The sequence below is a fragment of the Orcinus orca genome, chromosome 9, assembly GCF_937001465.1.
Source record: "Orcinus orca chromosome 9, mOrcOrc1.1, whole genome shotgun sequence".
Taxonomy (NCBI): domain Eukaryota; kingdom Metazoa; phylum Chordata; class Mammalia; order Artiodactyla; family Delphinidae; genus Orcinus; species Orcinus orca.
Window position 1 is genome coordinate 33,990,084 of NC_064567.1, and position 24,364 is coordinate 34,014,447.

At 35.2% G+C, this 24,364-nt stretch overlaps 1 long non-coding RNA gene across 2 annotated transcripts; it reads left to right on the top strand.

The window, feature by feature from the left end:
- Positions 1–360: 360 nt before the first annotated feature.
- LOC117201366 (uncharacterized) lies at positions 361–11,615 on the top strand. Of its 2 annotated transcripts, XR_004483387.2 has the most exons (4): positions 361–435; positions 1,301–1,477; positions 4,328–4,441; positions 11,449–11,615. It is a non-coding gene; the product is annotated as an uncharacterized LOC117201366 (long non-coding RNA). The 2 variants fall into 2 exon arrangements; XR_007479440.1 differs by lacking the exon at positions 11,449–11,615 and having other exon boundaries at positions 4,328–4,550.
- The last annotated feature ends 12,749 nt before the right edge of the window (positions 11,616–24,364 follow it).

Sequence of the window (24,364 nt, forward strand, 5' to 3'; positions counted from 1 at the left end):
CTGGGGCTCTGTAATGAAAGAATAGTACTTAGCACTGTAAAGTTTTAGCAGCCAAAATATCAGTTTGAACTAGTCAGTTAGTACTATACATGCTATCAATTATACAATTTCTGATTTGTCTCTTTAATAACAGACCCACAGGACTGCTTGCTATCTCCTTTCACCTTTATCCCAAGAGTCTTTCTGCCACATCTCAAGTCAGCTGTCGGGCTTCATATCCCCATGCTTATCCATCTTCAACTTAACTCTCTCTGGAGCCTATATGCCTCCCACTCCAACTCCTCCATAAACTTTCCTCTGTCTCCACTAAACCATATTTTAAGTGCTGAAAATCTTTCATATCATTGAAATTGTCTTTACAGTTTTCAGTTTCTTCGTAATCAAAAACGTGGTTTCCCGTAGAAATCGCCACAATCTTCACAACTGTCTCCACTGGTAAGTAGTATATCTCCCTGCCCTTGTAGTCTCATGAGTTAAGAAAGGAGAACCATCATTGACCTTGGCCACCACCACTGTGGTTTCTAGATAATCGTTCAGTCACCTGGAGCCAACTCCTTGCTCCTTTGAAGTGCTCTACAACTTCTCTTGTAACCCTTTTCCCTTCTTGTCATCATGACAGACCAACTCTCCAGGTTCTTCCCCAAGACCTTCCTAGTGACTTCAGCACGTTCTCTATATTTCTATTCACATGGTAGTCAGCTATTTCTTTTTTAAATGTTTTTTGTTTGTTTTACTGATACATTGAAACAGCCACTTGAAAATGTTCTTTTTTTCAGCTTAATTGAGGTATAATTGATAAAATTGTAAGATTTTTGAAATGTACACCATGATGATCTGATGTATGTATATCTTATGAAAGGACTCCACCTTCTAGTTAACACATCAATCAGCTCATTTAGTTATCCCTCTTTTTTTTTTCTTAGTGAGAACACTTAAGGTCCACTTTCCCAGCAAACCTCAATCATAGTGTTGCCAACTACAGTTACCACGTAATACATGAGGTCCTCAGACCTCATTCATCTCATAGCTGAAAGCTTATATCCTTCCTTCAGACCAATTTGGCAAGACCAATTGTTAAACAGTGTGGCACTGAAGCTAAAGAAGAGAGAGTCCAGGACATAACAAAAGGCCCTGCTAAGGAATGAATGCAGTCATTAATTTATCAATAGATCCCCAAATATGATTACTCTGTTTCAATCATTCACTTTAGTCATTCAGTCAACCAGCCTTATTAATCATCTACTATGTAATCTGCTGATTAAGGGGCAACTGCCATACAGTTGTTTATCTCCTCCAATAGGATGGGCACTGGGTACAACAACAGAACAATAAAAGGGAGGACCCAGTTCTGCCTGAAGGGATGGAGAGCCATCCAGGAAGCCTTCGCAGAGAAGCTGATGCTTGAAGCAAGACCTTGAGGGAAAGAAGAATGTCGAACAGGAAAAGGGAGGGAAGACCTTTCAAAATCAGGAAACAGGTAGTAAAAATTGTAAAGCCATATGAGAGAGTACGCCAACATGGGTGACATATAGGGTACACACAAGAAAGTAGCAGGAGGCAAGTGCCAAGATGCACTTCATTTTCTGCCACACCTCGTATTTGCCCTCACTGTGATGCAATCTGATCATCTCAAGCTGACCCTAAAACCCTTCAACAGTGTCCCATCAAAGTCAGATCCATATTTTGGAAACATTAGGAGTAACTGTAACCCAACAGAAGGAAGGCAGCCTCAGGAAGTTACTGTGTATATTTTCATTCTGTTTTTATTTCCTTAAAAAAATCTCCTTAATCTTCATTCTCTGGGGACTGGTGCTGGCCTTTGCCTTCTCTTTCCTGGCCTTGCAATTGTCTCCTCTCTGGTTTCCCTGACTCTACTCTTCCTTCTCCAATTTAATCTTCCCATTCATTCTTAAAAACAAATTTCATCATGTCACTCCTTAAATTTTTCAGTGCTACCAGCTGTAGGATAAAATGCAAACTCTAGCTTGACAAACAAGTACTCTTCATGATATGGTCCTGGTATTTATCCTCAGCCTCATCTCTTCTCACTCTCCCTACCTTTTGTAGTTCTATTCCACACGTTCTAAACTATCTGCAGTTCCTCAAATAGAGCATGCTGTTTATGTTCCTGCACCCTTGTGGGTGCCGTTCATTCTGTCTGGGATTCCCTCCTCACCTTATGTGGTGATATAGCAAACTCCTATTTAGTCTTCAAAACCCAGACCAGATGGTTACTTTTGTATGGCATTGCCCCTGCACCCTGTTAACGTATAGGATTTGTAGATCAACAGAATTTATCTATACATTCTCAATGCTATTTCTGTGCCTTACATATACAATTATATTACTAGTTTTCATGTCATATTAAAATTATTTCTTAGCATATCTGTTTCCCCTAACAACAGACTTTGACCTTCTCAAAAGCAGGAGTGTGTGTGTGTGTGTGTGTGTGTGTGTGTGTGTGTCTTAGTTTAATGCTGTGTAGAGATATAAAAAGCACCTAAATGAAACATTAAAATGAGCCAAATTGCATTGAATGAAAGGAAATTATTCTAAGGGAGGCTGGTGAAGGCTGGTGATACACATTTACTTGGGAACATCTGACTCCTACCAGGGTACTGTTTAAGTAGAATAATCAAGAGTGTTTAATGTAATGCAAACTATATATTTTGCTGTCGGTAAACTCCAAAGTATGGAGGAGTTATTATGAGTTGAAACATTGAAAATCTCTAGGGTCCCTGAAAGGCAGCTGTAGGTCCAGAAGTTGCTCTCCATTTTCTTACACAGCTACCAAATCCTGTTCCTGTTTCCTGATCTAGGGGGGAAATAAAGACTGAATATGTTGTGTCTGACTCCTTTGAGGGGAAGATACAGATTTGATTAAGGAGTCAACTTTCATATTCTTTTGATAATTAGCGATAACTTGTGACTATGAAGCTAAGCGTCACTCCTGCCCTGAACATGCAAACACGTGTACTTGATTTGCCCCGATATTGTCTTTCATTTCATAGTTTTCCATGTGTGTGCTACCCAGTGGTGTTTGCTGGAGGGGCCACTAACATTTGTCTTTAATGATCTGTGTACTTGTATGTGTGTTTGTGTGTGTGTGTAAACAAATGTTTTGCTATTTTTCTCTTAGTATCACCTGCAGAAAGGCATGCGTAGAATAAGGTGAGAATATTTAAGAGTAGGAAGGGAGGCACACATGGAAAAAGAATTGATGCATTATAAAAATACAAATAGAAGCTTCTGCGAGTATGTATGAAAGAATGATACACTCTAAATGGAGCACGCAATTTTTGAAAGAATAAAGCTCTAAAATTTGGCTGTTCAGACTATTGTTAATTAGATAATTTAAGTCTAAAAATTAACTACTGAATTTAAACTATTCCTTTATATTTTATATCTGTTGTTGATTTCCTGTGAGAGCAAAATGATCTCACAGTTATTTGATTGCTCTCCACTTTAGTCTGGGTGCTTTGTATAAAATATAATACAGTACAGATGTCAACTCAAGAACTAAATAGCACATATTTCTAAAGAACCATAAAAAATAGGAACAGTACAGAAACAATGGCTCTGTAATTACTGTTTTGCTGTGGAGTGAGGTTAGGCATTTATCCTTGTACAGTCCTGATACACTTACAGTCAGATCTGCCCCTGTGGTCCTTTCCCCTTTGTTGATGAATGCATGGTGCAGGTACCCTGTATGGCCACTACACTATTTGAGGTCATCCTATACTGTTAGCACAAATGGTGTGAACAATAGTTTATATGCCACTTAACTCCTTGGGAAAAACGGTTAACCTTGCTGGAGAGGACAGATCAGTCATGTACAGTTATTAAGGTCTAGAAGGTTTTGTTATGCTCTAAAATACTTTTGTACCACCACAGTCTACTTCTGTATGAGACCTATTTTAGCTGGAAAGCAAAGGAAGGAGAAATCACCTTTGGAAATTTTACAAAATCTATACAATGAAATAGGTGATGGAAGTTTTTCAAAGATCCATTTCATTAATGACACCTACACTGCAGAGGTGGCAAACATTTTCCCCTCTAGAAATAGACTTTCTAAAAATATGTTAATGAATTAAGAATAAAGGCTTTGTGGATGTAAAGATGCTTTTGAAAATTTTCAGTTTGCTAAAAGGAATTCAATCTGATCACTTTGTTTAAAGATTTCAGAGTCATCTTATTATGTTTTAAGTGACTGCTTTTGCTATGAAATGAAGGGTCCTTATTAAATTTACTCCAGGTCATTACCAGACTTCATTTAAAATTAACTTTCAACCACTGCCCTTAGTAACTATGTATTTTTAATCTTGAGGGTCATCTGATGATGATAGTCTCAAAAGGAATCATCTGTGAATACCTAGGGAGACTCTTCAGCTTTCCCCTGTTTTTAATGAAACCGTAAGGAAATTGCATCGCCTTATTCCTGGTGAGTAAAGGATATGTAGAAAAACAATCATGAATTTATTTTTATATTGTATGGTGCCATGTGTCATGCTTTTTTTCTGAAATAAAGTAAAATTTCCTTATAATACATTACAGGCACTGAAGATATTTTTTAAATATTATAAGTGGAAAAGCATGAGATGAGCATCACTTTTTTAAAAGGGTCAGTGTACAGGACTGTAGATAATAAAAAATAATGTGTTTCTTATGGCCCCAATAAAACACTTATGTTACGTTTTTCTTGTGTGCATTTAAACTAGTAACAAGAAGAAGTGCATTTACATGCCTTTTTCAAACAGTAGAAAAAGAAATCAGTTTACCACCACTGCTATTTAAATATCTTCTAACTGGCAAAATTAAACCATGCCTCTTTATTTATTTATTGCACTTGTAAAAAGATTAATGGGGATGTGATTCCTTGAGGCTTTTACATATAACCCCTTCACAAAGAACAAAATTATACAGTTTGGCAAATGAACTAAATTAGCTACATTTATTTAAATAATCACTATAGAGAAAACAATAAATCAACAACATTCTGTACAAAAAAAGTGTTTACAGAGTGTCTTGTCATTTGTTTTATCAAGGACACAGACTTTTTGCTCTTAGCTAATCTTGCTTCTAACAGTCTATTATCACATCAACCATTAATGAGAACTTGCAGTAGGAATTTAGCTGAAGCTGAGGAAAGAACAGTAGGAATAACTTCTACCTCTGTCGCCAGCACAGTTACTCTGAAATACATTCTTCTAATAAACATTTTATCAGAGGTTCCTAATAACTTCAGAGACAGTCAAAATGAAATGGCAGAGCTTTGTTAAATCAGGGGAAGAGACGATTTGAATGGTCATAATCGTGCAATTATCTCAGCCTCTGTCTATTTCAAAGGACTCTGTCCATATCTCCATCTATATCAGGAGTAAGTGAGTGCCAGAGCCCTAATGCTGAACCTGTGATATATTCATAAATCAGGACTTTCAGAGCCTGTCACAGGCACCATAATGAGGGTCATTATTCAGGCAGAGTGTCAAAACTACTATCAAAGGGCCTTCTCAGAATTACAATCATTCTGTTTCTTGTTAAATAAGCAATGTAGTACACAAAAATGGCAAACAAGAAGCAGGTCAATTTGATACAGTGTGAGGGCACAGAGATCTCTAGAGTAATTTACCCTCTGGGAATTCTGATGTCTGGTGAGATGAATTATACACACCCTCAAAAAAGATTAATGGTAATAAAACCCCTTGAACATTTTCACCAAAAAAGCCCTACAAATTGCTCATAAGCAACTTCAGAAACAAAGCTGGCAAAAAAAGATCAGTTTTTTTGTTGTTAGACCTAAAACTTCTTGCAAAGATAAAAATTATCATCATGGAAAATTGTCAGTAATTGGTGCACCAATAAAATATTATACATTTGAGTAACTTATAGTATTTGGTCATTTAAAAAAGTAAAATTGTAAAACTGGAAAATTTCCTTTCATTTGATCTTAACCTCATCACTACATCCACAAACACTCCTGTAGACTCACACATACACAAGCAGGAACCCACATGTCCCATATATTACACATAAAACCCAAAACATTGCACAATGGAGTAACGTCATAAAGAAACAATCTCCTTTAGTTCATGTTTTTCTAGTAAACACAGTGATATAGTTAAAGAAAGATTCAGAAAGTAGGCTTATAAATACTTTCATTTTTTATATGTCAAAAAGGGAGGAAACAGTCTTTAGAATTATATGGTTATTAAGTATATAAGTACATCTTTCCTCAATTAGCATGCCTATGTTTTATATGCCCTAGTTAGTAAATGCTTTAGCACAACAGACAAGCCATGTTGTAAATTAGAACTAACATAAAAATAGGAGTCTAGGGCTTTTCTGGTGGCACAGTGGTTGAGAGTCCGCCTGCCGATGCAGGGGACGCGGGTTCGTGCCCCGGTCTGGGAAGATCCCACATGCCGAGGAGCAGCTGGGCCCGTGAGCCATGGCCGCTGAGCCTGCGCGTCCGCAGCCTGTGCTCCGCAACAGGAGCGGCCACAACAGTGAGAGGCCCGCGTACCGAAAAAAAAAGAGTCTAGGTGGACAAGAGTTTAGAGAAATTTTTATATACTTCTGGAGTGAAAATTCATATAATCTTGTTGGAGGATAATTTGATGATGTGAATACAATGTCCTAAAAATATTAATTCAAATCTGAATCCAAAGTTTCACTTGTAGAAAATCATCCAAAGATATAATTATGTGCTAACATAACAATTAGAACTCTACGTATCTCAAGTAAAAGATTGGCTAGACCAGTTACATTTGAGCCAAATAATAAAATATTATGTATCTCCATTAAAAAGATGCTGTGGAATAATATTTACGATTCTGAGAAAATGTTCACTAAACATTTTTAAACAAATAAAGGAATTTGCAACTAAAATTAGGTATTGGATTATAAACTTTGATATATGAGGTTACTATTTTCTTTTTGCATTTTTCTGCATGTTTCAAATTTCATACAATCAACATATAGTACTTTTGCAATAGATAAATATTATAAGTATATTACATGAGTATTTGTTTATATAATAAAGACTTTTTTTTTTTTGCGGTACGCGGGCCTCTCACTGTTGTGGCCTCTCCTGTTGCGGAGCACAGGCTCCGGACGCGCAGGCTCAGCGGCCATGGCTCACGGGCCCAGCCGCTCCGCGGCATGTGGGATCTTCCTGGACCGGGGCACGAACCCGTGTCCCCTGCATTGGCAGGCGGACTCTCAAACACTGCACCACCAGGGCAGCCCAAAGACATATTTATTTTAAGAGAAAATTTTGGAAGCTAAGTAGTATGATTTTAAAAAACTAAGAAGAAAACACTTTTCTAATAGAAATGAAAAATTTCCTTTTACAACTTTTTCAATGAAATGAACACTTATTAGGAATAAATAGATGCATTTAACATATATTTTTCAATCAGCACTGCTTGCAATCCATGGATCTTCAGTGATTCTACCTTTGGTGTGGACAATAGTCCCTGCTTGATATAAACATTTATAAGATTTTTTTTTACTTTTTATTGGAGTATAGTTGCTTTACAATGTTGTGTTCGTTTCTACTGTACAGCAAAGTGAATCAGCTATACGTATACATATATCCCCTCTTTTTTGGCTTTCCTTCCCATTTAGGTCACCAACGAGCATTTAGTAGAGTTTCCTGTGCTATACAGTAGGTTCTTATTAGTTATCTATTTTATACATAGTATCAACAGTGTGTATAGGTCAATCCCAAACTCCCAATTCATCCCATCCCCCCCTTTCCCCCTTGGTATACATATGTTTGTTTTCTATGTCTGTGTCTCTATTTCTGCTTTGTAAATAAGATCGTCTATACCAATTTATTCAGATTCCACATATATGTGTTAATATACGATACTTGTTTTTCTCTTTCTGACTTACTTCACTCTATAAGACAGTCTCTAGGTCCATCCACGTGTGTTTGTATTATGTAATTTTGAAAAAATTCATGTTGAGAGGGAGGGAAGAGGAGATCTTTGAAATACTTGAAAAATTATTTTAATTCTTATGTTTTATCGCCACGTACTTTTGTTATTGTTTAAACGCAGCAACTCCTGTTAAAAACATAAATCCAAGGAACCACTTAGTGATTTTTAAATCCTCCACTTTTTTAGCTTTGTGCTAATTGGCTGCAAAATGGGATTAAGCACAATCAGATACAGTGGATTTTACAAAAGAAGGCAGAGCATAGACTTAAGGATAAATATGAGCCGTTAACAAATAGTTATGTTTAACCCCTTGAGCTAGTTTGCTAACCAAAAAATAAAATGAAAAATAATTGATCTTCATGCATAAGACACAGAGCTACTTCAAGAGACTTTAAAAACCTTTGGGTTAAGTGCTGGAAGCATTGCTTTTGAAAGAGCACAGACTTCACAATAAGACAAAATAGATTCAAATCCAGGCTTCACCTTAACAGATACATATACCTTGTCCAGACTTACTCTTTAAGTAAATTGGTATCAGTGAAATAATCAAAAGCAAACCAATTATGTTCTGGCATCTTTTCCATCTGTTTGGATTTAACTGTCTATTAAATGGTGCTTGCATATGAGCAAATGCTCTTTTGTATGCAGAGGTACTCAATTATTTAGATTATACATTGGAATAAACAGTGCAGTGGAAGGACTGCTACCCTTGTAATATAGGACAATTACATTTTCTTGCATAGTTTACAGATTATTAAACTAATATCAATTCGACCCACACTGCCAGTTACTGGATTCTAACCTTTGCCTTCGAGACTTAGCTACTATGAGGGTCTAGTATCTACCCCAACAATTAACAACCTGTGACAGTCATTTCAAACTACACCAAATTATGCAAATTAGTTTTGGGAAAAGGATTATATGAGAGGAGAACACAAAAATTTAATTTCAATAAAGATCAGAGGTGAGGTTTGTAGCTGCTTGTTGCTCCCAGATATCTGTGGTTAAAAAGAAGTGGGTCGAGCTTCCCTGGTGGCACAGTGGTTGAGAGTCCGCCTGTTGATGCAGGGGACACGGGTTCGTGCCCCGGTCCAGGAAGATCCCACGTGCCGCGGAGTGGCTGGGCCCGTGAGCCATGGCCGCTGAGCCTGCGCGTCCAGAGCCTGTGCTCCGCAACGGGAGAGGCCACAACAGTGAGAGGCCTGCATACCGCCAAAAAAAAAAAAAAAAAGTGGGTCTTTTGTTCCAGAATGGCTTTCCACACTTAAGCAGGTCAGGAGAAGCCTCAGTGTGAGCCTCTCCACACACGGGAATGTCAATTCCACCCCAACTGGGCACCTAGGAACTGCAACTAAGATTTCCTTTGTTAGAAATACCTTGATTTAATTTTCCTGAAAAAGGTGTTAGATCATTAACACATATGTTCATCATGATGTGTGATATTTACTCACTATAACAAACTATCATGTTTAAAGTCTATCTTCACAGACTTCAATTTTTATAAAGATTACTCAGTGAGGTAACCTTTTTCGTCACACTTCTACATTTTAATTACAAAATTCAAAAGTACTTTTTTAATTACAAAAATAATATTCATGCTGAAAGAAAACAGAGATCCTCCTCTTTCCAATCCTACCTGCCATTTGTTATAAAATGTTTGGTATGGATTTAGATATTTAACCATGTTTATAAAAGTAGGCATGATGTTTTAAAATCTATATTTTATATAAAATAGAATTAAAGAACTTGAGAGAACAGGAGGTGCAGGTATAGTAAACTGGTGACTTGATTCCTCGGTGTGATTTGCTGGAAAATTTGTTTAAATACACTCTATTTTCGTATATCCAATCTGCACCACTTGCTTATGTTTTCCACCTGTCCACGGAAGGCATTTGAGTTAGCTGTTGGAGACCCTTGATAGTTAACCTGTTTTTGTTTTAATAGATAAATTGAGGGTAGGAGAGGTTAAGTCCATACTCAAGATTATACAGCGAGCTAATGGCATTTAGGGGACTAGACTGTGTAGTAAGTCCTTGTGTAGTGCCTTTGCCTCTAATCTCCACCGGTTCTCATGTCATGAATAGGCTGGATTTTTCACATCATATCTCTTTTATGTTTCATTCTAGCATAAAATTCATGCAAATTTGAGAAGTTCTTGTATTAATCTAAAATATGTTCCAACCCTTGCATAAATGTAGAAAGGAAATATGTTTTTGTTCTGATAAACTCTGAGCCATCTCAGATCACAGACCGTATTTATTCATTTTTATATATCCAGTATTGCGACGGTCAGTTTTATGTGTCAACTTGCCTAGGTTGTAAGTATCCAGATAAATCCAACACTAATCTGCTTGTTGCTGTGAAGGTGTCTGTAGATGTGATTAACATCTGCAGTCAGTTGATTTTATGTTAAGGAGATTATCCTGGATAATCTGGGTGGACCTGATTCAGTCAGTTGAAAGGCCTTAATAACAAACCTGAGTTTCCCAGGTAGACTGGAGTGTCAGCTCCTACCCAAGAGTCTTCAGCCTGCCCTTCCTGCCAGCCTACCCTATAGGCACATTGGATTTGCCTAGTCAGACCCCCGCAATCACATAAACTAATTCCTTGAAATAAATAAATTATATATATATGTAGTTATATATTTTATATATCTCCTACTAGAACTCTGACTGAGAAAAGTAAGTACCTGCTACATAATTCATAAGTGTTCTCTGTTTTCTGAACTGATGGATATATGAATGAGTATGTTATGTTTCTTTAAAAACTATATCTTTTGATTGAATTTTTATCATATTACAAGCATTTTGTTATTTTTCTAATATATTTTAATGCATTAAGATTGATAAACAGGACTCCTTTATGACCTAGGTATCTAATGTCTATTTTATTTCTCTTGTTAGGAAATGCATCTCATCATTTGTCATGAGTAGAGTGGACTAGCTTCCTTAGTTACAGAAATATACAGAGATGGAGAAGACTCTTTAAAAAATAATATTTGTAGGAAGGAGTGTACATTTATATATTCTGTGCTCAGCTGCTGAAGAAGCACCTGTTAAATCTCCCCAGACCATTATGAATCCCTTTTTTAAAATCTCTAGTGCTGTAAATAATGAAATAGCAATATCTTGCAAGCATTGTATTGACTATAGTATCCCTTTGAAGTGAAGATTTGGCATATGGGTTACTCAGATCCTGTTCTTCCATTAATTAAAATTCTTATATATTTTTTGAGGGGGTGAATATGTCAAAATTTTTTTCCTAGTGACAATTCAATTATATAACTTTTTCATTGATCAACTCTTATAGGAGTAATGACAATGACAGCATAATTACTCCCCCCACACACACACACACCCCTCCTTCATGGCTAAGAGAAGAAAAAAAATACAGAACATGTCTTTTCATACAGTTGATTGAATATAGAGCTTTTTAAGGATCCCAGGTTGGTTCCAACCTACAGAATATATGACTCCAAATAAAACCTTTCCTATATTCACAGGTGAAAGAACAAAAGTCTAGCTGCACAATCAAGTCTTTTACACTACAGCCATTTGCATTTCCAATGAATGTTGACTGCATACCACAGGCAGGTAATGTCAAGGTGACAGGTATGCGGGAGATGATCCTGATTCATAATGCATGTAACTCAAGGTGCACTTGTGCATATCAGACCATATAACACTGTTTATCAGAAATGTTCTGGGACAGCAAAACATTTAGGTAAACAAGGTTTTGTGTAATCAAGGGAGTTACAGGGTAATTGATTCATGTCAGGAGACATAACCTAGATTTAGATGGAAGGTAGTTTTGAATTGAGGATTTTGGAAATGTGGAGCTTTAAATACATAAATGTAGGATTCTCAGATTTCATTAGCAATATTAATGTGTATTTTGGTTTGCATTTTAGACACATAAAAATAAGTTATCTGGAATCCTATAGGTAATTCCAGAGACAGTAAAAAAATTTAAAGCATAAATAGTCAAGTGTTTGAATAAACATTGTGTTCAAATATAATTTGTCTTGAAGCTAAATACTCGTTCAAGTGAAAAAAGAATCTACCAGTATCCATCTCACTACAAATAACTCAATTTCATTAGTCTGTCATACAGAGTGAAGTAAGTCAGAAAGAGAAAAACAAATACTGTATGCTAACACATATATATGGAACCTAAAAAAAAAAAAAATGGTTCTGACGAACCTAGGGGCAGGACAGGAATAAAGACGCAGACGTAGAGAATAGACTTGAGGACACGGGGAGGAGGAAGGGTAAGGTGGGACGAAGTGAGAGAGTGGCATGGACATATATACACTACCAAATGTAAAATCTATAGCTAGTGGGAAGCAGCTGCATAGCACAGGGAGATCAACTTGGTGCTTTGTGACCACCTAGAGGGGTGGGATAGGGAGGGTGGGAGGGAGATGCAAATGGGAGGGGATATGGGGTTATATGTATATGTATAGCCGATTCACTTTGTTATACAGCAGCAACTTACACAACAATGTAAAGCAATTATACTCCAATAAAGATGTTAAAAACAAAAAATTCAGATCAAAAAAAAAAGAATCTACCAGTATGTGGGAACTTGGGCTCTATTTTTGGCTACCCAAATACATGTTTTAATTTTCAAATATTAAAAATAGCTCTGTACGTAACCTAAGTTTTCTACATAATTATTCATTTTGCACTTCAGTTTTTCCTGTATGTTCCTGATCCAGCAATAGAGATGGAACCATATAAATTCTAAGGTATGGTTGATGATTGCTTTACTGTTTGATTTCCTGACAGTTGGGCTTTCTGATCTTCACTATATGCTTCCCTTCATGGGCAAATAATTGTTTATACTATAAGGAACAGTAATCTGTTCTATATTGCTATTACATTAAGAATCATAGACATTGAGTTGGAGATTTACTATTTAGAGTTTAGAAATTTTACTTGAAAGGCTTTCCGTGTCCTTTTTGATGTTTAATAAAGCCTCCATAATCCGGCAAAGTGATGAGTCCCTTATCCAGTCTCACAGCTTTTATATCTGCCTTTGAGAGCCTCGTTCATTGAATTCCTTGGCCTCACCTAAGTTGGGTATTGGGGGGTAAATCTTTCTTGGAGGTGACACAGCTTTAGCAGCAGGCAACTTGCTGTTGGGGCAAGTTTGGTGGCCTAGGAATTACTTAGACTACGAATTACAGTCTGTTAGGTCTTAGGGTTTCTTAAATAATATAATTCTCTCTACTATTAGAGAAGGTTTCCAGTCTATTTACTTTCTATCAAGTGCATTGGACAATAACCAAAACCAAATGTCCTGTCTAAATATAAAGTTTATTGATTCCTGTCTCCAAGCCACTGGCCTCAGTGATTTGCCCATCTCTACTTTAATGCACATTCTTTAGTTTAATGGCCTCTGATTTAATGTACTGCTGATTCTTATTTTTAAGGTAAAATATATCATGGCTTCATATTGATTTTTCAATTCAAATTCAGAACTTCAGGAATTTAAAGTTTCTTTGATCTTATATCTATACCTACTTTCTCATATCTTGAGAAGTCTGGTTCTCAATGAGCTTAGGAATAATAGAATTAAAATATTATCTTATAAAAAATATTATTATATGTGCACAACAACCTCAGAATGACAATAGAAATGCTGTGACCAATAATATCATTACTGAAAACAGTAAGAATTTGTTACAGTTCTGTATATCCTACTAGGGATGTACAGTCAAATTACTGGGTCTTAAAGTCACTTATAGTTTCTCTTTGTGTGGTTATTCCAGCAACTCAGTATATATTTAGGTTCATTTGTTTTCATTTTCCTTTCAATTTTTAAAAATTGCTGCTTCAGTTAAATTTTATACTAATGTAAACTATTTAGTTACAAAATTAAATTAACAAAACAGGTACATTCAAAGAAGATAATCTTTTAACATGGTCCCTTTTAACCTATTCTCTTCCTCCTACTTTAGGTGACCAAATTTCATGATTTATCCATTTTTTATACTCAAACCCATATTTGTATGCTCCCTTTCTTAGTTAAAATAATTGCATACTGTACATTCCTCCACCACCTTGCTTTTAATTACTTATATTCTATATATCACTTCTTAATAGAATATAGAGCATACTCTTCTATTGTGTGGAGCTACCATAGATAATTCGGTTTCCTATTAAGAGGCATGTGAGTTGTTTTCTTTTTATATTACTAGAAACATTGTGCATATGTATTTTCATATTTTTGTCAGTGTGTCTTTGGGATAGACTCCTGGAAGGACTGACAGTTACCAAAGACACATTGATAATGTATTCAAATGCCTGTTTCTCACCTTAATCTTGCCAGTATAAATGAATATCAAACTTCTGGATTCATGCCAATATAGTAGCTAAAAAAGATTGGTGTCCCATTGTAGCTTTAATTTTCATTTCTCTTAATTTGTATGAGGTTAAGTCTCTTTTAATACATTTAAGTGGTATTTGTGTTACTTTTCTTGTAATCTGTTCATTCACTAGCTCATTTTATATAGAATTATTTTTTCTCTCTCTGTAAAAATTAAATGTATATTAAAAATATTAACCCTTTGACCATGATATACATTGCAAATATTTTCCCTAGTTTCTCCATTTTTCATTTTTCTTTATTTTGCTTATGATGCCTTTTGCCATGTGGAAGTCTGTAATATGTGTAGGTTATGTATGTTTGTATATGTAATATGTGAACTACATTATGTATGTGTCTATATATATAATCTTTTATTCTGTATTTTGAGTTATAGTTAGTAAGATGTTTCCTATTCCCACATTAGAGAGGAATTTACCCATGTGTTCTTTTAGTGAACTAGTTTTCTTTTGTGTATTTGCTTTTATGTTTAAATCTGATACATTTAGAAATCATCCTTGTGATGGGAGAAATGTATTCATTTAAATTTTTTCTACATGGTTATCCAATTAACCTAATACCACTTATTAAAATTTCATTTCCTTTATACCAATTTGAGAAATACAATTATTGTATATGTCTTTATATAATACATATGTATTATATATTAAATTCACACATGCAGTTGTGTTTATTTCTGAGTTTCCTATTTATTACATTTATGTGGTAGCTTTAAAAATAAACCAAATTCTTTGATACTCGCCTCACCTCTTGTAAAAGGTGAAGAAGCTTAATTCCCCAGCCCTTGAGTGAAGGATGGACTTAGTGACTTACTACTAAACAACAGCATATGGCAAAAGTGATGATATGTCACTTTGGAGATTAGGTGATAAAAGACTGTGGCTTCCATCTTGAGTTTGAGTTCTCTCTATATATAAATTAAGAAGAGCTGCCACCTTTACATTGAATATTCCTATTTGAATGCATGATATATTTTCCCATTTATTCAAAGTCTATTTTTGTGGTTTTTTATGAGTGTTTTCTAGTTTCCTGATAAATGTTTTGTATATTTCTTGTTAAATCTATGTTTCTGTATTTTTTCCTCTTTGCTGTGATAAATGGAGGCTTTTCTTCCATTACTCCCCACCCCATCCTTGTCCTTATCTTCATCCTCCTCCTTCTCCTCTTCTTCTTCCTCTTTCACTTTTTATATACAAATACCTTTGACTTTTGTATGTTCATTTTGTAACCTGCAGGGGTAAGCAAGCTGTGCGCCCCCTCACCAAAAAAAAAAAAAAAAAAAAAACGGAGCCGCAAGAGGGAGGAGATATGGGGATATATGTATAGCTGATTCACTTGTTAAACAGCAGAAACTAACATACCATTGTAAAGCAATTATACTCCAATAAAGATGTTAAAAAATATAAAAAGAAAACGAAAAAAAACGGTGTCTGCATTCTAATCCTTGGAATCTGTGAATATGTTAGGTTAAATGAAAAGAGAAATTAAGGCCGCAGATAGAATTAGGTGTTGCTCACCAGCTGACCGTAAATTAGCGAGATGATCCTACTTATACAGGTGTGGCCAATATAATTACAAGAGTCAGGGAAAAGCGGGGGTGGGAGGCAGGGAGAAAATTGTTAGCGAGGTGTGATGTGGGAAAGGTCTGAGTTGCTGTTTCTGGCTTTGAAGATAGAAGCGGGCCGCAAGATAAGGAGTAAGAATGGCTTCCAGAAGCTGGGAAAGGCAAGGAAACGGATTTTTCCCTAGAGCCTTCAGAAGGTATGTAGTCTTGCCAACCTTGATTTGAACCTAGTGAGACCCAGAACTGTAAGGTAATACATTTTTGTTGTTTTAAACCTAATATATTTTGGTAATTTGTTACAGCAGCAACAGAAAGTAACACACTTGAAATTTGTTGAATCTTCTTACTGTTTTCAGTGTTTTTTTCTATTGATTCTTTTCGGTTTTTGCATATATTGGGTCGTATCATCTGAAAAGACATGCCAGTTTCAATCTGTATGATTCTGAGTGCTTTGGCTAATATCTTTCAAAACAATGCTATATTATAGTGAATACAGTGGTAATCCTTGTCTGTTCCTGGGTTTACTTTGAAAACCTCTAGTATTTCCACATTAAGGGGCTGACTTTTGGGCTAAACCATATGTGTTTTATCGTGTTAAGAAATTATCCATCAATTCCAATTTTGTTGGTGTTAAAATTTTTTCAAATGCTTTTCTGCATCCAGGAAGATAACCATATGGGTTTTCATCTTAACTCTGTTAATAAGATGGTGGGATTCTATTCGCAAATATTTTATTAAAGATTTTTATTTTGATATTTAAAAGTGAAATAGATCTGAATTTTATTTTTTGGTTAATGTTTGTGTCATATTGGAATCACTGTTATACTTCCTTTTCAAAATTAATTTGAAAAAAGGGAAAGAACTACTGATATATACTGCAACATGGGTGAACCTGAAAAGCAGTATGCTAAATAAAAAAAGCCAGACACAAAAGGCAACATACTGTATGAATTAATTTATATGAAATGTCTAATAAAGTCAAATCTCTAGAGCTGGAAAGTAAATTAACGGTTGCCTAGGGCTAGAGGTGAGAATGAAGATTGGCTACAAATGTGGATCTTATTGGAGTGATGGAAATGTTCTAAAAGTGGATTGTGGTGATGATAGCACAACTTGGCAATTTACTAAAAATTGTTAACTTTTACATTTAAAACCAAAGTGGGTTTTATGTTATGAAAATTACACTTCAGTGAAGTTGTTAAAGACAATTTTTTTTTAAATTTAAATGTAGTCCTACCAAAACCATGTAGTTGTATTTAATAGGGAAAAAAAATGAAGTTGGATGTTTCCTTCCTTTTCTAGGCTCTGAAATAGTTTAAGTAGCATGGAAATTATCTGATATGTAAATGTTTGGTAGTATACCTAATGGAAATACTGGTCCTGGTGATTTATTGTGTGTATTGGGGGAGGGGATGTGGGGTGGTGTCTTAAATGATTTTCTCTAATTCCTCTATGGTGATTGGCCTGTTCAGATTTTCTGTCTCTACTGAGTCAGTTAGGTAAGTAGCATATTTCTTTAAAAAATTCATTTCGTTTTAGTTTTAAAGTATATTTACAGGGATATGCAAATGTATTCTTTATCTTAAAAAATTATTCAGACATTTTCCACTTATTTTTAATTTTTGTGTTTCCTCCCTTTTGTCCTTGATTATGTCAGCTAATAGTCTATTTTGTTGGTCTTATTTCAAACAATGATACATATTTGGATTTGCAAAATGCATCTTGTAGTTGGTTTTTCTGAATGAATTATCCTTGGTAGTCCTTGAGTTGCAAATTTCAGTAGTTGTTCTCTTCCATTGCTTTGATTTTCTTCTTTGAGGACACCTCTTATGTGTATATTGCATCTTCTTTTCCTATATTGTGTATCAGTGACTTTCTCTCGAAACTTGCTATCCCTTTTGTATCTTTTTACAACGTAACTGGGGTGAGGTGTAATTTATATACTGTAAAGTTCACCCACTTTAAGTGTGCAGTTTCATAATTTTTAGTAAATTTATACAGTTATAGAATAATCACAATAATAATTTATGAACACTTTCATCACCTTATGCTAGAGCATAAAACAAGCCATGATAGATATAAAAGGGATGAAATAATGTAAAGAAAAATCTCTAAGTAAATGAGAATTAAATTAGAAATCAGTAACAAAAAAGGTGGGAAATCTCCAAATATTTGAAATCACACTATTTATAAGTAGCACAAAAATCAAAGAATCATTCACATATGGAATGTTCCACATACTTAGCTTCTTTGAAGTCTTTGATAAGTACAAAATTTAAGATCAATTAGAAATAGTTTCTAGTGAAGAGTGTATGGATATAAATTTGCTGTTTCTTTGAATTTTTCCTGATTTTTGGTTGAAATCTAAACGGTTTAGATGAAATGTTACTAACTACAAATTTATTTTCCTGAACATCTTTTTGTTGTTGTTTGGCTTTTTGGGGTGAAGGTGGTTAGAATTTATTTCTGTAACTTGACTAGGCTTACTCCTAGAAATCTTCCTTTTATTGTTTGTGACTGCTGACATGTCTCCTCAATTCTTTTATTCTGATTTTTATTTTTAAGTCTGGCTTCTTAGGCTTTGTCCTGTGACTGCATGACTTATGAGGCAGTCAGTGATGTAAGCAGAGGTTGTATAAAAAAATTGTCCAGTTCGTAAGTCTTCCACCTTCTGTGATGGATATGTCTTTCAGTTGAAGAGAGCATTCAATGCTCATCCAGTCCTCAAATCTCTCTCTTGACTTTTAATTTCCACTGTATTCCCTTGAGTCTTCTTGGATACGTTCATAGTTTCCTAGTCAGCCAGAGATGTGTACAGAACTTACCTGGTTCTTCTGTATCCTTCTGAGATATTTCTTAAATTGCTGGCTAGTTTGCCACTCACCCCAATGTAAGTTTTCCCATTTATTTTCTGTGGGAATTTGTTTTGTATTAGAATTGCTATGTTCAGCTGACAAATCTAAGAATTTTAATTTGCTGGCCGAAATTGACTCTGTCTTTTCTGATAGTAAAGCAGCTGGTTTTGCAGCCATCTATATACTCTGGTAAAGCTACAGATCTCAAGCGACCAAACTTGAGGGAGTGCGTGTTATGTATGTGTGGTGGGGGAGTGGTAGTACTTGAAGACAGAAGGGCCTCAAATTACTGCTATTTTAACCAAAGCCCAAAAAGAATAAATACTTTTTGATTTGTTTTATATCTTTAGTCTATTTAAATGCCATCAAATAGTTATTTTTGAGACTTTTGTTCAGCTAAATACTTGTTCTTTGCAGAGTGGGTTCACTCACCTCTATATACCACCATAACCAAAGTACCTCATGTCATTTCTTTGGTTTTAAAAATTTCTCCTTATCATTTTCTGTTTGTCTTCAGATAGCTGTTGTTTATTCACTCTTGTGTTTCTTCTTATGTAACTTTTTTCCTTTGTGAAATGATTTTTAATTTTATTTCAATCTCTTACAGTTTTTTTTCTCTTTCTGAGTATTTCTAATTCTCATTTATGGTGTTCTTTCATGTTTTCTATTTTCATTTGGCTCATTTTGAAATATTTGGTTACAGTATTTATCCATTTTTGTGAACATGTTTTTATAGCATACTTTTATTATCCAAGAGAACATTATTCTCTTATTTCTTACAATGTTGTATGGGATTCCTTTTACATTGTACATTTTTACATAAATTTAGTTTACTTAAACTTTTAGGAAGGATTGGTCAGGATAGTTATTCTATTTTCATGACCTGAGAGATCCTGTTTGGTTGTTTTTGCAAAAAGATCAAAATACTTTCTGAGATTTGCTTCCCTTTCTGTCCTTACTCCTTTTATCTGGACTTGTTCTTTATTTTGCTCTCATTCTTAACAGCTTGCTTAATTTACATTCTAGTCTCAGTTGTGTATCTTTTTTTTATGTGTCTCTGTCTAGGAAAAGAGTTTAGGTTTTTGTCTGTCTTTTGTTTTTAGTTTTAAGCATTCATATCCCTAAGATTGCTTCAGTCTTCTCACCTTGTATGAATCCAGTATTCTCATTGCATTAAGTGTGCAGACTTCTCTCAATTGAAGCTACTTTTTCAGATTGGCCTGCCACCCTTTCTAATAAATGCCTGTTGGATACTTTGGTGCTCACTGTTGTCTTTCTTTTCTTTCTCCCACAGAGCTATTAATTCCACAGTGTACTTACAGCTACTGAGGTTTTGTCCCCACCTGCTCATATTTTGCTGTTCATGTAGCTGATTTATCACCAAATATTTTGTAAATATTGTCTGTAATAGTTGTTGCTTAATTTTGCCATTCTAGTTGTTCTATTTCTATGGAAGGATTTAGGTAGCTTCAAAAACCATGCTGCAAGAATTCCATTTCAGCTATCACCCAATTAAGCTGTTAATTGACTTAATCTTCCCACAGAAAGCCACTATAAATAATGGTCAAAATGCAAAAGATAATGACTGAAAGGCACTGAGGGTTTATCAAAAACAGGCAGACTATCAAGGGGAGTGGATACTCCAATGATGGAAACAACAGATTCTTACCCATTTTCTTTAACTTTTAGCCTAAGTGCAGACTAATAGAAATTTTACAGTTTTTATTGTCTGAAAAGATAGAGGACAGATTTTTAGACAACCACCCTCCAGATACTGAGGGAGAAATACCAGAAGAAGAGAGCCAAAGAGCAGAAGTCCCATAGTTGGTATTTCAACCCTGTTTGGATGTCTGGCTGAGCCATAAATCATGAATACACAAGATATACTCTAGCTCGATTTAAAAGAACTAAACTTTCATTTGATATTCTTCTCAGGAGACAGATTTTTTGGGTTGAGTTCAAACAAATAAATGGCCCACTTAAAAAAAAATACATCACCACCTTTTGGAAGACTATAATAGAATCCAAAGTCTGCAAAACATAATGGCAATATGTCCAATATAGTATCCAAAGTTACTAGACAGACAAAGAAGGAAAATATGAATTCTTTTCAAGAGAAAAGATAATAAGGAAAACAGTTCTAAATATCTGCATATTGGAATTTGACATAGGATTTTTAAAAGTTATTATAATTGTGCTCAGGAGCATAAAGGAAAACATGTTCACAATAAATGGGAAGATGAGAAATCTCAGCAGAGAAATAAAAATTCTGTATCTGAAAATAAAAACTCAGTAAATGGCTTTAACTAAAGGCTGTACATAGCATAACAGAAGTAGGAGTTAGTGAATTAATACACTTCAATAGAAAATCTGCAATCTAAAAAGAGGTAAGAGGTTAAAAAAAAAAAGAATAGAATCTCAGGGACTCATGAGACCTCACTGAAAGGTTTTCTGTATGTAATTGGAATTCAGAAGAAGATAGTGAATTGGGCAAAAATAATAATAAAAAATAAGGGCTGAAAACTTCCCAAATTTGGTAAAAATGTAAATGCAGGTATTTAAGAGTCTCTGCAAATCCATTCAGGAAAAAGTACAAGAACAACCTCGGAAAGGCACATCATAGTCAAATTTGTGAAAACTAAAAACGAAAAATCTTAAAAACAGAAAGAGTGTGTTGATTTTTTACTTACGAAGGAACCACAATTTACATGTTGTCTGACTTATCAGAAGCTACAGAAGCCAAAAAACAGTGGGAAGCATCATTAAAATACTGACGGTGAAAACTGTCACCCTCCCACTTCTATATCCAACAAAATTATCCTTTCAGAATAAAGGTGAAAGAAAGATATTTTCAGAGAAAAGAAAACTGAGATAATTCACTGCCAGCCGATCTGTACCACAAGAAATGTTAAAGGAAATTCCTGAAGTTGTATAAGCTATATAAAGTTGTATATGATAAGTAATTTATATTCTATTTGTATTACACATAGGAAAAACAGATTTAATTTGCCTCATTTGGAGATCATCTTAAACAGTTCACTTATTTACTAATTATAATCTTAATAGTGTGATTGCTTTACATTTTTAAAATATTTTTTTATTTATTTATTTTACTTTTGGCTGCGTTGGGTCTTCCTTGCTGCGTGCGGGCTTTCTCTAGTTGTGGCGAGTGGGGGCTACCCTTTGTTGAGGTGCGCGGGCTTCTCATTGCGGTGACTTCTCTTGTTGCGGAGCATAGGCTCTAGGCACGTGGGGATCAGGAGTTGTGGCTTGCAGGGTCTAGAGCGCAGGCTCAGTAGTTGTGGCTTAGTTGCTCCGCGGCATGTGGGATCTTCCCAGACCAGGGCTCAAACCTGTGTCCCCTGCATTGCCAGGCAGATTCTTAACCATCGTGCCACCAGGGAAATCCTCCATTACATTTTTATCAATATGTGCTGTGCATTCTTCTAAGTCTTGTACATTCAGTATCTTATTTAATCCTCCCAATCTATGTCCGAGAATAGGTATTGTTACACCCATTTTTATAGATGAGGAAAATGAGCTGATTGGTTCAAAGGCTTGTCCAAAGTCAAACTTCTAATTAGAAGCGGTGCCATGATTCTAGACTCACCTCTCTTACTTTTAGTCCTTATTTCTTTGCCTCCGTGTTCTAGTACACTTATGCTGATCAGATATTAGCATTGAGGCTAGATATTTGTTAAAGGATCATAAAAATCCATTTAGTATTGAAATTGGTAACTGTCCTCTCTCCTTTAACCCCAGATTAGAATACTTAGTCCTTTGTTAGCTTTTTTTCTTTTTCCAGGTATTGGTTAATTAAGGAAGAAAAGTAATAGACTATAATTTCAAAAATATTTTATCAAGTCATAGAATAAAAGCAGAGCCCATAATTTGACTCCATGGAGAAACTATTTTACTGATTGGAGTAGTTAGGCTGAGATTATTAAAAACAAATTGAAAAATTTTCCTTGGTCTACTGAATAATAATAGTTACTGGATTTTGACCTTTGTCACTTTTATTATATAAAAAGCATGGATAGGGAAAAAGTGGGATCCAAACCATTAGAATATTCATGAGGAACCTGAGAAATCTCCAAGCTTCTCTGAAATACTTATTCTTATATCTTGCTTCTGGAAGACAGTTTGCACCAACTTCCATTATAAGGTTGTGACTAAAATTTGACAAAATTTTAACTTGACATGGCCTGGAAAATGAAATGCATAATCAGAGTAAAATAAACAAACTATGCTTAATAGAGAATTGCTGAGTTCAGTAATTTAAATCATCAAGTGTTTAAGGAACTTGTGGATATAGATTTGAGGTTGCTTCAACAAAGGAGACCAGACACATTTTTAGGTTTGATTTCTTATTTACGAGTACTGTGGCAAACTGTTGGTCACCTTCCATATCATTGCACCTGTTTCCTCATAACAGAACCAAATTTTGTTCAGGTATAATGTGGCCATGTGTTTCATGGGATAAATTTTGATAATTTAAGCCAATTCGAAAATTCTCTTTCCCTTCCCAAGAATACTTTTGGAATAAATATGTGATGCAAGTCTGGTGAATAAAACATAAAAAGATTTTGCTATAATGTGCCTATTCTTAAGGTGTTACTCATCCTTTTAAACCACATATATGACCTCATGATTTGTTTCTACTCACTGGTGAGCTGAGGATAAAACAATCTCCAACTTAGACTATAGTTGACACCTCATGATATGTCATACCAGGTAGAAGTGGGTTGCTATTGAATTGCAACAACTGGGTCACCACTTCAGTTCTGCTCACCAGGTGAGATGGTGTGAGGTCAAGAGCTATAAAAATTACTTGACGGCATCTAGTAATCTAACTTGATGATAATGGATATATATAGAAGGAGGAAAACTGAAGTATTGGTGTCAAGGAAGTTTGGAGAAGAGATTAATGAATGGGACACTCAAAATGACCCCAAAGCCTGAATTCTTATCAGAAGGATCCCAGTGACCCTCTTTGGATATTCCTCACCTCTTTTAGAAGTGAGTTGACTCAAAAACCTCATGAGCAACATCATTAAGAGGTAGAATAAATGTTATACATGGGCTCAGCAATATGGGTGTCCCTGTACCAAGGATGGCTTCATTGTGGAGTGAGTGAAGTACACAACTTATGGATAATAACCAACACTGAACACCAGTTATGGCCTTGTATGTATCAGGACCTGGTGGGAGGTTAATTATATTGGTCCATTTCATGGTAAAGGGGAAGTAAGTTGTCTTCCCCAGAGGAAACCTGCATTCTCTATTTAAATTTTCTTTCTTTGCTATTCATGCCGGTACTCAAACAACCAAATGTGGACTTCCTGAATGTCTTATGTATTACTAAAATGCTATCCATGTAACATGCCTCCAAACAAGGCACTACCGTAAAACAGAAAGAAAATAAGCTATCGGCCATGTGATGTATAACTCTTCAAGGTCCAGCTTAATTCTCACTTATTCCATGAAGTCTTCTTGAATACGTGTCTTTGATAATAATTATTACCTTTTCTGAATTCACAGCCCTTACATTTTTATATCATTTAAATTATCTTAGCACTTTCTATCTTATTCTGTCATTCGGCCTT